Genomic DNA, 14,986 nt, shown 5'->3' with positions numbered 1-14,986 from the left:
CGACCTGGGACCGGACCGCAGCGACGCACGGATGCACGCCAAGAATGTAGGATCCTACGCAGTGCCGTAGGGGACGGCACCGCCACTTCCCAGCAAATTAGGCACACTGTTGCTCCTGGGGTATCGGCGAGGACCATTCGCAACCGTCTCCATGAAGCTGCGCTACGGTCCCGCACACCGTTAGGCAGTCTTCTGCTCACGCCCCAACATCGTGCAGCCCGCCTCCAGTGGTGTTGACAGGCGTGAATGGAGGGACGAATGGAGACGTGTCGTCTTCAGCGATGAGAGTCGCTTCTGCCTTGGTGCCAATGATGGTCGTATGCGTGTTTGGCGCCGTGTAGGTGAGCGCCACAATCAGGACTGCATACGACCGAGGCACACAGGGCCAACACCCGGCATCATGGTGCGGGGAGCGATCACCTACACTGGCCGTACACCTCTGGTGATCGTCGAGGGGACACTGAATAGTGCACGGTACATCCAAACCGTCATCGAACCCATCGTTCTACCATTCCTAGACCGGCAAGGGAACTTGCTGTTCCAACAGGACAATGCAAGTCCGCATGTATCCCGTGCCACTCAACGTGCTCTAGAAGGTGTAAGTCAACTACCCTGGCCAGCAAGATCTCCGGATCTGTCCCCAATTGAGCATGTTTGGGACTGGATGAAGCGTCGTCTCACGCGGTCTGCACGTCCAGCACGAACGCTGGTCCAACTGAGGCGCCAGGTGGAAATGGCATGGCAAGCCGTTCCACAGGACTACATCCAGCATCTCTACGATCGTCTCCATGGGAGAATAGCAGCCTGCATTGCTGCGAAAGGTGGATATACACTGTACTAGTGCCGACATTGTGCATGCTCTGTTGCCTGTGTCTAGGTGCCTGTGGTTCTGTCAGTGAGATCATGTGATGTATCTGACCCCAGGAATGTGTCAATAAAGTTTCCCCTTCCTGGGACAATGAATTCACGGTGTTCTTATTTCAATTTCCAGGAATGTATGTGACGTAACGTCGCGCAGAGTGCCAGCGTTCGCGCAGCTGATACAATACGGAGGGCGCTTCCTCGTTAAGCTGTGCAAGCACCCGACTCCGTACGACAGATCCGCGTACTGACAACGTCTTAAAGTCCAGAAGACGGATTTTTATTTGACGAATTGTCGCCATCCGGAGAGCTGGCGTATCGGTTTGCAGGTGGACTGCATTATTTAAGCAGCTATCGTAAAATTGTAATGTAGATCGCTCCCAGTGAGCAACATTTTGGCTGAAGTCCTGTATGGTTCTGCGTAATGCTGTCTTCCGCCCAAGCAAAAAAAGGTAGATATTAGCTTGAATGAGCACCAAGGACTGACAATTGGAACAACGGATGGTGGGCGTGCTACCATACATTATATGATAAACAAATGAGACAAATTAAAAGACCCACCTGCCTCCTCCATATCTTCCACCTGGTCACTTTGCGCAGAAGGTGAAGCCGACATAGGTCTTTACTGTGTAGGAGGTGCAGATACGGAATCCTGCAACGGCGGACGCGTGGGCTTCTGAGGGGTGTCATCGGCTTTTCGCTTGACCGAAAGTTGGGCCGGGTTTGTTGCCTGAACCGTTTGTGTCCTTCGCTAAATTCACATCAGGGTGGTGCAGAATATCCTTTATTGTCGGACTACCTTGTTGGAGGCGCGGGCTGACTGCTGGCCGCAGTACATTGTTGACGACGCCCTGCAGCTGCCAACGGCCGGGATTCAACTGGGACGCGTCGCGGGGCGGGGCGTGGCGTTTGCGTCCGTTGTTTGCATAGACTTTCACTTTTGCTTCGACTTGGCACATTAAACAGACTACCATTCCGGTGACTGGCTCCGCTCTCCGCGAGAAAAAGACCGTGTTTCTAAATTCTCGCACTGTGAAACACTTCAGTAATGCCACGCCTCTCCGAAGCGCATTCACGCCGTGACTTGGGTTCCTGGGGGAAGGGGTGTAGGGGCAGTAGCGCCGACCTAGCCACCTTGAATTTCAGTCATATACGGTGACGCATCCACCTGAGAGACTTCTGATTCGGTCCGCTGCGGAACTTAATACACAGCCTGTTTTGGAATTCGTGCAGCAACAGCGGGAAGTGACTGAGAGGTTGCAGGCATTTCGTGGATAGAATCAATGCTAGGAACGCTGATAGCAGTATCCGTCGCAACCGCATCAACTACCGTCGATTCTGTATCTGTCGGTGGCGTGCCGGTGAATGGGAACACCTAACAAAACAGCCGAATACGACGCGTCGTGACATTGCTCACGGGGCGGCAGGTGAACAGGGTGCCTACGCCTAGGACAATTTTTTCGAACATGACCCATTGCATTACAATAACAGGTTTGCGGTTGTCCACTGTAGGAGATGGAAGCCCGATGGCCTGCCATAACCAGGCGAGAAGTAACGTACTTCTTGACAATCATCTTTACACTGTGGATACCTTTTTCAACTTGATAAATGTAAGCGGAGGACCATTCTTCTTTCATAAATGATAAAACAGTGCAGTAAGGCATAAGGCTACTTGCTATCTTTCCATTTCTGGTTTCAAACGGCAGATTAAAAACCATAACATTTCTGAGACCAAATCTAGCGTTCGACAGTCACATTACTAACAGTCCCATCAGAATGCTTAAATTTCCGTACACCACCGTTTGCAGTTGAGAGTGTATCAAACATTTCCGGACGTCCAGTTGCAAGCATAGGTTACTTTCTGGAATTTTCATGTCTTCCTTCAGCTACGTGTATATTTCAAGGGCAGATGTCAGAGTTAAGTTCCTATCAAATTCGCACTGAGTGTTGTTTTCGCGGTCTTCAGACTCCATCTTTACTCACAGTGCAGCTGAACACAGGAGCGAAGAAACAGACGCCCAAACCGAACCACCAACGTAGCACTCACAAACACCGCCCGACGCGTCATAGAGCGCGCGCGATAGGCACGACTCGGAAGAGGCTGGCTCCTTAAACCAGCGCCTTACATCGCTCGGCCACGTCTCCTTCGGCGAGCTTCTCTGGCTGTAATATTTGAACATTTACCCGTTGTTCTGATGCTGTTGGCTCCGTCTTGTAGTCGAAACGAAATCGTATCCCATCCGGAGGCCGTTATTGACATGAATGAAACAAATTATCCACTTCTGACGCTCTCCGTATGTGAAAGAAAAATGAAAACTGCCGTACGTTAAAATCCTTTTGAGTATAAATATGTCTGTCCCTGAAGGCGAGACAAACTGCAGTAAACCACGAAAGTGGGCTTGGTGAAATGTAAAAGGAAAGGAAATCAGTCGTAACAAAATCCTATTGAGGTTTATTGAATGCGTCGCAACACTAATCTCCGTAAAATACTTCTTCCTGTGGTAACGTGAAGTTCAAAGGTTTTTCTCTACAAAAAGTAATTTCGTCCTGATTAAAAGTAGCTAGGAAACAAGTGATCTTCAAAATAACTACGGGCACTTAATTTTTTAAGTCCATTCGGTGGCGCGCTAGAAACAGATAAAGAGCAGAGTTCGGTTTCACAGTACAAAAATAAAATACTGAGAAATCAAAACGTTGCAGTCCGTAATGTTTGGGAAAGAAAACACACCCTTCGTAATTGACTCCCCGCGGCACATGGGTCATTTATAACCCTGCACTACCACCGTGAAAGCTACTCAAAAAGTACCAACTTAGTTTTGATAATGTTAAGGAAGTTGGCTATCGGCAACTGTTAAAAAGACAAATAACACAACCGAAATGGCCTCCATACAGGAGCCTTCGAATAATATGTATCTAAATAGAGGCCTTCTCCAAAAATGTGATAATTTCAGTGCCACTCCTCAAGCTAAATCATTGTATACCATCATCTGTGGAAAACAAAATGACAGACCAACGGCGAAGAAACAGGCGAAACACACAACATTCCTCATACTCGTGCTCGTCTTACACCATATCCATCATAAACAGTAAAATTATAAAATAATATAAATAAATTTCAAAATAAAGTAAGATTCCCAATATAATTATCATTTCCATCCATTGATAGAGACATTTCGTCTTTTAATTTTACATCTCCCCTGCGGGTTCGGGGGTTAGAATAGGCCCGCGGTATTCCTGCCTGTCGTAACAGGTGACTAAAAGAAGTCTCAAACGTTTCAGCCTTATGTGATGGTCCCCTCTTGGGTTTGGCCTCCATTATTCCAAATTTCCGTTGTTTGTGCGTGCCATTTGGGGAAGGATGCCTAACGTGGTGTTTTTCTATTGGTCCATCATGAACCACCATCTTGCATGCTACCTCTTGTCGTGTTACAGGATTTACACCCAACGTCTTCTGGGTTGCCTCCTTGTCTTGTACGCAATCCCCTTCTTAGCGCCCACGACAACTGTGGACCTTTTCAGCTCCTAAAATCCAGCACGGTAGCCAGTACGTTGTGGTGGGGTCGTCATGTACCTCTTGGTGGTAGCCCCCTGACCACGCAGGGATCGCACTACAGATGCCAGAGCTTTTTCCTCCCCATGCATGCCAAGGATCATGTGCCCATCTTGTCTGGGGCACGGGGACTCCGGGCAGCGGGATATCGGCCATGTACCCGTTGCTTTGGCTGGGTGGTGCCCTTGTGGAGAGCCCTCGTTCGGAGTAGGTGGCATTTGGGCGGATGTGGCGCAATAAATCACCCCAAGCTGGTGGTCGCACGGCCACCAGCGTCTCTAAGCGAGGCAGAATTGAATTTGATGCTGCGCAATGTGACCCTCAGTCGTTCTACTCGGTGGCTGTGCCATGGGAGGGACGCGGATCTAGTGCCAAGCGGGAGCCTTACATACCACAATACCTTGTCTGATGGAGGACTGATGGTGACTCCTTTCTTACGACAAAGCCTCAGTTTTTTGTGGAACACCTGGAGGATACGTTTGGGGAAGTGGAAAGGTTGTCTAAAATGAGGAATGGGTCCCTCCTCCTCAAGACGTCCTCCCCAGCCCAGTCACGGGCGTTACTCTCGTGTGATAAGCTTGGTGACGTCCCTGTTACCGTCACTCCCCACAGTAGCTTAAATATGGTCCAGGGGATTATTTACCATCGTGACCTATTGTTACAATCCGACGACGAGCTGAGAGCCGACGTGGAACGACGTGGTGTGGATTTTGTCCGTTGTGTTCATAGAGGACCCAAGACTAACTGGGTGGCCACTGGTGCCTTTATCTTGGCCTTTGAGGGTGCTGTATTGACCGAGAAGGTCAAGGTAATGGTTTACTGTTGTGACATCAAGCTATACGTCCCTCCCCCAATGCGGTGCTTCCAGTGCTAGAAGTTTAGGCATATGTCTTCCCGTTGCCCATCCAGTGCCACATGTCGAGATTGCGGACGCCCCTCTAACCCCGATTCTCCAAGTGCACCTCCGCCTGTATAAGTCAACTGCGGGGAGCATCACTCTCCGTGCTCAACGGATTGCCCCGTTCTTCATAAGGAGCGGAAGATAATTGAATTTAAGACCCTGGACCGGCTTACTTATCGCGAGAAAAAACTGAAATTTGAAAGGTTGTATCCTGTTCCCCTTCGAACATCTTATGCTGCAGCCACGTTATTGTCGTCCTCGCGGGCGGCAGTTGTCGCCTCATCTGTGCCGCCTTCAGTGGGCCCTCGGGGTTGTGCATCTCTGTCTGCCCCCAAGTGTCTGGGAGCAAGCCTTCCTCTGTTGCCCCCTTAGCAGTTGGGGGCAAACCCTCTTCTGTCACCCCCCCCCCCCCCCCCCACGCATACTTCAGGAGTGACATCTGCTCAAAAACCGGGGGGGGGGGCTCGATCCCTACCCCTCGTGGAAGGGGTCCCTCGGGGTCTCCCTGCCTTTGTTTCTTCTCGTACCCAGCCGGATGTCAGCCAGTGGCAGAAGGTTCCGCCACCTGCTGGTCGTAGGGCTTCTGCGTCGTCGTCAGCCTCCGACGGTCCTTCAGAGAAGCTCTCCCAGCCCTCTAACCCTAAGGACAGATGAGAGGAGGAGGAACGGAACATGTCCAAGAAGGACGTTCCAGCGGTTTCAGTACCGCCTGCTGTACATAGTTCTGGCTCTGGAGATGAGGTGGAGATCCTCGCCTCTGCCACGGATCTCGCCCTCACGGAACCCTCGGAGGCCTTTCCTATGGACGCAGCTGACTCTCCCCTGGTGGCGGCTATTGGCTCTGAGGCGCCGTCTGCCTCTTAGTCGCCTTCACGCCCTCCCAGTCCCTTCCTGCTTCCATTCTCCAGTGGAATTGCGGCGGTTATTTCCGCCACCTGCCTGAGCTCCGGATGCTTCTGAGTGTTTCCCCTGTTCTCTGCATTGCTCTTCAGGAAACTTGGTTTCCAGAAATGCGGACCCCCGCCCTTCGCGGTCATAGGGGATGCTATAAGAACCTCGCTGCCTGTCAACGAGTGTCAGGTGGAGTTTGCCTCTTTGTTCACCACTCTGTCTGTAGCTCGCCCGTACCCCTTCTGGCGCCTTTAGAGGCAGTCGCTGTCAGGGTTGAGTTCCCGCCGGCTATTACTGTTCGCTCTGTTTACATACCTCCAGATGGGGAGCTCCCCCCGACATGTCTTCGATGCGTTGCTGGCTCAACTCCCGCCACCATTGCTGCTTCTGGGCGATTTCAATGCCCACAACCCTCAATGGGGTGGGACTGTCTCCGGTGACCGCGGTCGTGCCGTGGAGCATGTGTTGGCTCAGCTCGACCTTAGCCTCTTGAACAACGGTGCTCCCACGCATTTCAATGTGGCCCATGGCTCGTTATCGGCCATCAATCTCTCTCTTTCCAGCCCCGGACTTCACCCATCCCTTCACTGGAGAGTGCATCCTGACCTGTGTGGTAGTGACCATTTCCCATCTATTTTTCACTGCCCCAATGTCATTCTTCTGGGCGCCTGTCCCGCTGGGCTCTCAACAGGGCTGACTGGCCGGCTTTTACTTCCGCTGCCACCATTGCTTCTCCCCCACAGGGTGACATTGACGAGGTGGTCCATGTCTTGACCACATCAATTATTTCTGCGGCCGAGACTGCCATCGCCCGCTCTTCTGGACTCCCTCGGAGGAAGGCTGTCCCCTGGTGGTCGCCGGTGATAGCTGAGGCTATTCGCGACCGTAGGCAGGCTCTTCTGCATCATAGGCGGCACCCGTCTCTGGAGACCCTCATCGCCTTTAAGAGGCTCCGTGCCTTGGCCTGTCGTCTTATTGCACGGCGTAAGCAGGAGTGCTGGGAAAGGTATGTCTCATCCTTATGCTCCTGTGTCTCCCCCACGTTCGTGTGGTCCCGCATCCGGCGGATTTATGGATACCAGACACCTATGGGTGTCCCTGGAATCTCCCTGGACGGCGCTGTCTGCACGGACGCTGCCGCCATTGCTGGCCACCTTGCCGTGCACTTTGCTACGAGCTCTGCGACTGTAACTTAACCTCCGCCTTTCGCTCTCTAAAGGAGCGAGCTGAGCGGACACCGTTATCATTGCGCATGCGTCGTTCTGAAAAATAAAATGCTTCTTTCCGCGAGAGGGAATTCCTCGCTGCCTTCGCCGATTGCCCTGATACAGCACCAGGACCAGACTGCACCCACGCGCAGATGCTGAAGCATCTCTCCATGGACTGCCAGAGACACATCCTCACCATCTTGAACCGCATTTGGAGCGAGAGCGTGTTCCCGTCGCAATGGCGAGAGGGTGTTATTGTCCCCATCTTGAAGTCCGGTGTGGCCCTCCGGCGGTGGACAGCTATCATCCCATTACCCTCACCAACGTTCTGTATAAATTGCTCGAACGTATGGTGGGGCGGCGTTTGTGTTGGGTCCTTGAGTCACGCGGTCTCCTCGCTCCCCGCCAGGGTGGCTTCCGTCGGGGCCGGTCTGCTGCGGACAATTTGGTGCAGCTCTAATCTGCTATCCGTACGGCCTTTGTCCGCCGTCAGCATCTCGTTGCTGTATTTTTTGATCTGCGGAAGGCATATGACACCACATGGAGGCATCAAATCCTTGCTATGTTGCATGAGTAGGGTCTTCGTGGTCAGTTCCCAGCTTTTATTCAAACATTTTTATTGCGCCACTCCTTCCAGGTGCAAGTCGGTGCCGCCTCTATTTCATATTATATACAGGAAAATGGGGTCCCGCAGGGCTCGGTGTTAAGCGTCTCTCTATTTCTAGTGGCCATTAATGGTCTGGCTGCAGCCGTGGGGTCGTTGGTGTCTCCTTTGTATGCCGACGACTTCTGCATCTCATTTAGCTCAACGACTACGGGAGTCGCCGAACGCAGGCTGCAAGTAGCCGTTCGCAAGGCGGCGTCATGAGCTCTGACTCATGGTTTTCAGTTTTCTGCAGCCAAGACTCGAGCTCTGCACTTCTGCAGGCGTCGGACGGTCCACCCTCATCCTGAAATTTACCTCGATGGCCACCTACTGGAAGTGGACACTAGCCGCTTCTTAGTACTCGTCTTTGATTCCCGGCTCACATGGGTTCCTCATATTACTCAGCTGAAGCAAAAGTGCTGGCGGCACCTCAACGCCCTCCGCTGCCTGAGCCACGCGTCTTGGGGTGCAGATCGCTGCACTCTGTTGCGATTGTACAGAGCCCTTGTGCAGTCCAGGCTTGATTACGGGAGCCTGGCCTATGGGTCTGCATCGCCCTCAGTGTTGACGTTGTTGGACCCCATACACCACTGTGGGGTTCGGCTTGCAACTGGCGCTTTCCGTTTGAGCCCCCCTTGATAGTCTACTGGTGGAGGCCGGGGTTCCCCCGCTGCGGATTCACCGCCACCGACTGCTCGCCGACTATGCTGTCCACGTGAATTGCTCATCGGGCCATCCCAATCGTCGCCTGCTTTTCCCTGCTAGGGTCCTCCCTCTGCCGACCGGCGACCTAGGTCTGGGCTTTCCATTGCTGTCCGCGTCTAGTCCCTGCTGTCGGAACTGGGGTCGTTCCCTCTTCTGCCGCCCTTCCGGGCCTGTGCACCCACGCCTCCCTGGTGTATGACCCGTCCGTCCGTCCGTCCGTCCGCCTGGACTTGGCACGGGGAGCCAAGGACTCGGTCCCGCCTGTGGCCCTCCGTCGCCGTTTTCTTGTGCTCCTCGCCTCATTTTCAGGCTGTGAGCCTGTCTGCACTGATGGTTCCCTGGTTGATGGTCGTACTGCCTACGCTTTTGCTCACGCTACCCATGTTGAACAGCGCTCCTTGCCGGCTGGCTGCAGTATTTTTACTGCAGAGCTGGTGGCCATATTGCGCGCTCTCGAGCATATGCGCTCCTGCTCAGGCATCTGCAGTGACACCCTGAGCAGCCTCCAGGCTATCGACCGATGCTATACCTCTTCTCCTCTGGTATCCTTTATTCAGGAGTCTGTTTTTGCCATTACCCTCTCTGGTGATATGGTGGTCTTTGTTTGGACGCCAGGTCACTTTGGCATCCAGGGGAACGAACGTGTCGACAGGCTGGCCAAAGGGGCGATCGACGCCCCCGCTTTGGAGATCGGCCTCCCGGCTCATGATCTGCAGCTGGTGTTGCGCCGTAAGGTGCTTGGGCTGTGGCATGATAAGTGGCGTAGCCTGACACCGCCGAATAAACTGCGGGCTGTTAAGGAGACGACCGATGTGTGGCGGTCCTCCCTGCGGCCTTCTCGTAGGGACTCTGCTGTTCTGTGTCGGCTCCGCATCGGCTATACCTAACTGACGCACGGCTATCTTTTGCGTCAGGAGGATCCCCTCCTGTGTCGGTGTCGGTCCCGGCTGACGGTCGCCCACATTTTGTTAGTGTCCCCGATTGCGTACCCTCCGGCAATCTTTTAATCTGCCGGGCACTTTGCCTTTGGTTTTACGCGACGATGCTTCCATGACTGATGATGTTGTAAATTTTATCCGTGGTAGTCCTTTTTATGGTTCCATTTAGGGAGATCTTGCACCTTTCCCTTTCTGTGTCTCTTGTCCTCGAGTCTCTCATCATTGGTTGCAGACTTAAGTGTGTAGTCGGATGGTTGACTCTTTCCCTCTTTTTGTTCTCATGGTCAGTCAACAGTCTCCGGCCCTCTTCTTTTCTTCTGTTTCTGTCTGGTGTTCATCTGTCCTCTTCTTGTCTGTAGTGTTTGTTGCCGCATTTGTGTTCTTTCAGTGACTGGGGGGAGTCTCCTTCCTCTTGGGGTTTTACCTGCTCTGCACAGTTTCGTCTCGCCTGTATTTTGAATGGGGAATGATGACCTTAGCTGTTTAGTCCCCCTTAAACATCCCAACAACCACCACCACCACATTAATTTTACAGTGTGCGGATCAGTCCTATGTGCGTTTCTTAACACCACATAAAGATGCGGAGAACTGCTAGAAAAGTGGAGTACGCAGTCCACTGTTAAAGCAGTCTGTGAGACGCTTAAGCTAAGTCGACGTGAAAAAAGAATGGCGAATGTTTGATGGCACTACTTCTTCAGTTGCGTCTTACCGTGTTCAGCAGACAGATACGCGAAATACAGATCAGCGTCCATAATTTGCAAGTGATATATGGCATATATGGTGTGTGCCAGAATCAAGTGGTGGTGTCTTATACTGTTGCAGGAAAGGGGCTGAAGTCCGAGATGAGTGCAATGGCAGCGCTAAATCAGTCAACGGTAGTCCTGTTGACCAGCGCGAGAATCCGCACAGCAACTTGCCAAACCGACGTAGAACGTGCACAAGTAAAACGATGCCGCAAGGTGTCTTCCTACGGACAGCTGTCACACTGGCTGGATTACATTAAATGGATGTTTCATTATGGCATTGGTGGGAAGAAGACGGTTGACCAGCGTTTACCAGAAGCTGCTCACTGCCGATGACAGATACGGAGCATGAATATTCGCCCACACCACCTTCCACGTACACGTGGGGTAAAGACCCTCCATTTTGTGTGTGGCTGGTTGCCCCTTGGTATACCACTCGTGCAGTTCGCGATCGTGGGTCCAGATCGTCAATGTCGAGGTTACTTTCCTGCACGTAAAACTGAGACATGTACGATGAATGGGTAATTCTGCAGCTTCCGTAGCACAGTGAATCAGGCCAACCGCCCCTTCTTCTCACAGCAGAGTACACGTTGCGTACAAGACGTCAAAAATTTCTCTCCTCCACAGGAGCCAGTACACCGCCTGTGTGATGGCCCTCCCCAATTTCTTCGACATACGAAAAATCTGAGCGAGGTGTCACGCTTTGCTGAGGACGAAAGAATTTATCAAAAGAAAACGTTGTTTCAGGGTTAAGTATCGGGTGGCAAGCAAATGAACCATCGCTCGAATTCCATGTAAAGTGAGACGCCGATTGTAAACAGCCGTTTCCAAAAGGTTAGCTTGGAAATGGATACCTAAAAATCATCTGTTCCTGTTTGACAGCGAGCCAAGGGCGCTTGAAGCCACGAATTTCGCTATAAATTGGCAGAACAACAGTTTTGTAGGGGTTGATCTCAGTCCCCGAAGTGAGCACATAGAGCATGAAAACAGAGTGGCTGGTGTCCAGATCAAAGATCGAAGGGCGAAGACAGGAAAGACCCAGGTCATCGGCATAGGACCGACAAACGTGTTTTACTCCCGCGATGCGTATTCCCATGCAGGAGCTGTCCAACTTTTGTAAGAGTGGATCTAACGAAATGGTCAATAACGTAGAGGACAACGGGCACACTTGTAACCGAACATTTCAGGTCAATACTGCCTGATCCATTAACATAAGCACGAGAAGTTGAGACTTCAAACAGACTGAAAACCTTCGTCACAAATTTTGTGCCGAAACCAAATTTATGTACGATTCGCCGAAGGTAAGTATGGCTGACACGATCAAAAGCCGTAGTGAAGTCAATAGACAGAATTCCGAAACGGATTTCCGCCACTGTGGCGTGAGCATTGACGTCTAAGTTAAGTTTCATAAATTGTTCTATGCGGCACTGAGCAATTCTGAAGGTCACTGATGACATTGGACAGTGCGATGTGTAAACGTGCTGCAACACATTTCGTGAAAAGTTGGTAATCCCCACTGAGGCAAGTAATGGGGTGTAGATTTGACATCCTATACTTCACCCTGGCCTTCGGTGCCAGTATAATAATCCCTTCAAGGAAGGTCACAGTAACCGTTTAAAATTTCATTACAAATGTCGGTGATAGTTCTACGAAGTAAAGGCCAAAATCTAAGATAAATTTCTGGCGGCTGACCATCTGCCACCTAGGGATTTATTTTTGGAACACGACTTAAAACCATGACATACTTCCTCCACTGTAAAGGGGGCATTAAGATGGCAGCAATCAGTAGCTGTTTCATTATGTGATGTCACTTGTAAAAGATCTGCAAGAACTGCAGCATCACTGCGTTTGTCGCTAAATAAATCCGCGAAGTGACGATGCACTTGATTATGGATTACTGACAGTGTGCGGAGTCGCTCACCAATAGCTGATCGAAGTTCCGTTATGCAACTGCGCCCGGCACGCCGACGTTCCCGTAGCAAGTGGAACATTGAAGGTGTTTCATCTTTAAGTTGTCGAGGATCCAGGAGCCTGGCAAAGCACAACCGACCCCTAAAGTGACAACGTTTGCAGTTTCATAAGAAGCCCCCTGCAATAAGCGTATGGCATTAGTGGCAGGGAGACCCCTCGCGGGGCTGTTCGGCCGCCACTCCTCAAGTTCTTTAACTCTACTACGGCGACTTCAGAGTGAAGGAGGATGAAATTATGATGAAAGACACACAACACTGTCATATCGAAGTAGAGAGAATCCCTGACCCCGCCGGGAATCGAAACCGGGACCCCGTGCGCGGGAAGCGAGAACGCTCCCGCAAGACCACTAGCCGCTGACAGAAGCCCCCTAATTTTGTGAATTCGCGCTGCCCTGAGAGCAGGGTCATAGGTCTGCATGTTAATAACATCTTGCAAACAGAGCTTATAAAATTCAAGCGTGAATTTTTTCCAGAGTGCGAAGCTGGAACTAAATTCCTAGAGTTTTCCGCAGAGCTGGCTTTGCATATCACATACACCAAGACAGTTTTTACGTATAGGGCGCGATATTGCAGGTCTCGCCGCCACACATTTGCAATTATGGGTTGTAAAGTAGTATCAGACAAGCGACGGGTATTAATTTTCCAAAGGCGTCACACGCGAGGTGGTGGTGGGTGGTGGGTGGTGGTAACAGAGAGTGGAAGTGACAAACATAAGGGCAGTGGTCAGAGAAAGTTACGGGGTGAACCACTGACGTCAGGATACAATTCTTCCGGTCACTGGATATACATACACAGGGTGTTACAAAAAGGTACGGCAAAACTTTCAGGAAACTTTCATCACACACAAAGAAAGAAAATGTTATGTGGACATGTGTCCGGAAACGCATACTTCCATGTTAGAGCTCATTTTATTACTTCTCTTCAAATCACATTAATCGTGGAATGGAATGGAAACACACAGCAACAGAACGTACCAGCGTGACGTCAAACACACTTCCAGGAAATGTTCAAAATGTCCTCCGTTAGCGAGGATACATGCATCCACCCTCCGTCGCATGGAATCGCTGATGCGCTGATGCAGCCCTGGAGAATGGTGTATTGTATCACAGCCGTCCACAATACGAGCACGAAGAGTGTCTACATTTGGTACCGGGGTTGCGTAGACAAGAGCTTTCAAATGCCCCCATAAATGAAAGTCAAAACGGTTGAGGTCAGGAGAGCGTGGAGGCCATGGTATTGGTCCGCCTCTACCAATCCATCGGTCACCGTATCTGTTGAGAAGCGTACGAACATTTCGACTGAAATGTGCAGGAGCTCCATCGTGCATGAACCACATGTTGTTGTACTTGCAAAGGCACATGTTCTAGCAGCACAGGTAGAGTATACCGTATGCAATCATGATAATGTGCTTCATAGAGCATAGGTGGAATAACATGGGGCCCAATCAAGACATCGCCAACAATGCTTGCCCAAACGTTCAGGGAAAAGCTGTGTCGATGACGTGATTGCACAATTGCGTGCAGATTGTCGTCATCCCACACATCTTGATTGTGAAAATTTACAATTTGATCACGTTGGAATGAAGCCTCATCCGTAAAGAGAACATTTGCACTGAAATGTGGATTGACAGATTGTTGGATGAACCATTCGCTGAACTGTACCCGTTGAGGCCAGTCAGTTGCTGATTCTGCCTGCACACGCTGTGGAAGGTACGGAAACAACTGGTTCTCCCGTTGCACTCTCCATACAGTGACGTGGTCAACGTTACCTTGTACAGCAGCAACTTCTCTGACGCTGACATGAGGGTTATCGTCAACTGCACGAAGAATTGCCTCGTCCATTGCAGGTGTCCTCGTCGTTCTAGGTCTTCCCCAGTCGCGAGTCGTAGGCTAGAATGTCCCGTGCTCCCTAAGACGCCGATCAATTGCTTCGAACGTCTTCCTGTCGGGACAGCTTCGTCCTGGAAATCTGCCTCGATAGAAACGCACCGCGCCGCGGCTATTGCCCCGTGCTAATCCATATATCAAATGGACATCTGCCAACTCCGCATTTGTAAACATTGCACTGACTGCAAAACCACGTTTGTGATGAACACTAACCTGTTATTACGTACTGATGTGCTTGATGCTAGTACTATAGAGCAATGAGTCGCATGTCAACACAAGCACCGAAGTCAACATTATTTTCCTTCAATTGGGCAAACTGGTGGTGAATCGAGGAAGTACAGTGCATTCTGACGAAACTAAAATGAGCTCTAACATGGAAATTAAGCGTTTCCGGACACATGTCCACATAACATCTTTACTTTATTTGTGTGTGAGGAATGTTTCCTGACAGTTTGGCGTACCTTTTTGTAACACCCTGTATATATATCCTGTCAAGCGGGCCAATACCAGTGGGATGCTGATGTAAATACCGCCACGAATCAGTCAATTAAAGTTCCGTTACCAAGTCCTGCAGTTAGACATTTGTAAGCTCGCGGCTCCTGATCGCTCTCGTGTAGCACACAATTCAAATAGTCACCTAATACCACAGCGAGGTGGGGACCTTGTAAGAGATCATACTTCACTGCC

General features: G+C 50.9%; 1 pseudogene; it reads right to left on the bottom strand.

Moving 5' to 3' along the window:
- Positions 1 to 1,835, bottom strand: part of LOC126355351 (WD repeat domain phosphoinositide-interacting protein 4-like) — a 45,960-nt pseudogene extending 44,125 nt beyond the window's left edge.
- Between the last annotated feature and the right edge of the window lie 13,151 nt (positions 1,836 to 14,986).

Source organism: Schistocerca gregaria, chromosome 3 (genome assembly GCF_023897955.1).
Source record: "Schistocerca gregaria isolate iqSchGreg1 chromosome 3, iqSchGreg1.2, whole genome shotgun sequence".
Classification (NCBI taxonomy): domain Eukaryota; kingdom Metazoa; phylum Arthropoda; class Insecta; order Orthoptera; family Acrididae; genus Schistocerca; species Schistocerca gregaria.
This window is presented reverse-complemented; position numbering and strand designations above follow the sequence as displayed.